Source organism: Centroberyx gerrardi, chromosome 11 (assembly GCF_048128805.1).
Source record: "Centroberyx gerrardi isolate f3 chromosome 11, fCenGer3.hap1.cur.20231027, whole genome shotgun sequence".
NCBI lineage: Eukaryota > Metazoa > Chordata > Actinopteri > Beryciformes > Berycidae > Centroberyx > Centroberyx gerrardi.
In genome coordinates, this window is record NC_136007.1 from 27,410,123 (window position 1) to 27,412,256 (window position 2,134).

A 2,134-nucleotide genomic window follows, 5' to 3' on the forward strand; every position below is an offset into this window, starting at 1 on the left:
GGGGCTCAGCTGGGGCGTGGATGAGCGGGAGCGCTTCCGCAGGACGGGTGAGCAAGCAGGGGTGCTCCGGTTCGAGTTACTGGCAGTGCTGGAAAGGAAGAGAAAGAGCTTGAAGTCTTTAATTAGTCAGTGGGAAAGCAGCGAGGGTCACAACTAGGGTTCAGCCAGTATGGGTTTTTGAAGGTTAATATTGATATTTTTTGGATAACTGATATTTTGTGCTGATATTCAATAAACCAATATTTTGGTCTAACCCTAGTCACAACACATGAAGCAGAAAAATCAGACACCCCAACGACCATTCAATGTTAAGCACTGTTAAAGCAATGATATGATAAATTATTCTACAATCATCAACTCCTGATCAATCCCAGTGCTTCACGCTCTGTGTCAGGGCATCTCACTCAGTGTTCACTTGTAATTGCCGTACACCGGATGACGCGCTCCAACCTGATGGGCAAGACAGGCGCTGACGTAAAAACCAGATAAAGCACAAGCATCGAGCGGTGAGGGTTTGCGTTTTCTCCTGCAAGATATGATGTAGCTTTTTAATGCTTTTCTATCCTTGCGAAAACATGTTTTGCGGTTACACCACGCCTAGCTACTGGAAAAAAGTATTGTTGTTGTCTGTACTTTATTTTAGTGGCTAACTCCGCCTTCGCCACCACCTGAGGCGCCCCGGCGTTAATAACGAGCGCAGCCTTGGAGAACTGGTGGGATTGTCAAATACGCAGTGAGGTTGGATGCCATCTCCCCCTGCATTGCACCCTTCAGTCAAAGGTCAAATGACATAACAACACATAGGGGTCAATCCAGCCTTCCTGAGGTCACACATGTCTCTTCCGGACATTACTATGTCAATGGTCACTGCTGGTTGTATCTGATTCACTGTCAATGGAAGGCAGCCTATGATATATAGCCTATATTGATGTATGACACTGACTGTCTACTGCATGCTAAGTATATGCTAAGTGAAAATATCACTCCCTCCCTCCAACTAAAGCACCACAGCAGCGTTATGCTTCTTTAAATAGCCTGCACTATATACTTATAAATTACAGTAGCCTCAATAGTAAGACAGGATCACCTCTATTTTCTCTTCAAGCGATAAAATACTTCACTTATGGACAGCGTATTCCAGCTTTAAGTAAATATGCAGCAATGAGCATTTTTAATAATTCAATAAAATATAAAACCAGACAGTCCAGCCATCACAGTCAGATATCACACATTCCCCTCTTTGCGCTACATGCAACTGTAGATGCAAACACATACAGTGCTCATATTGCATGGTAGAGTGAAAGTGAATAGCATGCATTGGAGGGTGGAAATGAATAGTATGCATGGGAGGGTGAAAATGAATAGGATGCATGGTTGTGGCTTGACTGTCTAACTAGCCTAAGATAAACTAATGCTAATCAGACCATCTGATGCATTAGGACCCAGACATGGTGGGATGGTGCAAGGTGACACTCCCCCTCCCTCCCTCCCTCACTAACACACAAACACACTACTGCAAGCGCAAAGCAACACCGAGACAGAGACAGAGACAATGCATTAATTAGGAGAGACACTAACCGACCTGGCAGCCATGGAAGACTGTGCCCACAGCATCAGACTCTACCTGCTTCATTCATCCATTCACTCAGACAGCAACAACAGAAGAAGAGAAGAGGAGGAGACCGAGGAAGCAGAGGAGAAGAGAGGAGGAGGAGGAGGAGGAGACAGAAGGCAGAGGGTCCGTACATAGGGGGTCGGTCATAAACAGACAGCCAGGACCCCCCCTCCCCCCAACCCCTCCCTCCAGAAAATACAGCTGAATGGATTGGCTCTTTTCTATCTCCCTCCTCCCCTTTTTTCCCTCTCTCTCTCTCTCTCTCTCTCTCTCTCTCTCTCTGCAGGATGATTCACAGGCTGCTGCTGCTGCAAAGCCCCTTCTCTCTCCCTTCGCTCTCCTCCTTCCTCTTTCTGGACCCCCCCCCCCACCACCACCACCACCACCTCCACCACCCCTAAACCCACCGAATCCACTGCCGTGATTGGATGCCACAGCAGAGCGCCGGTGACTGCTACTGTTGCCGCTTTGCATACATAGGCTTTTCGCACGGTACAGGCCGACCACTCCCTCTCCTCA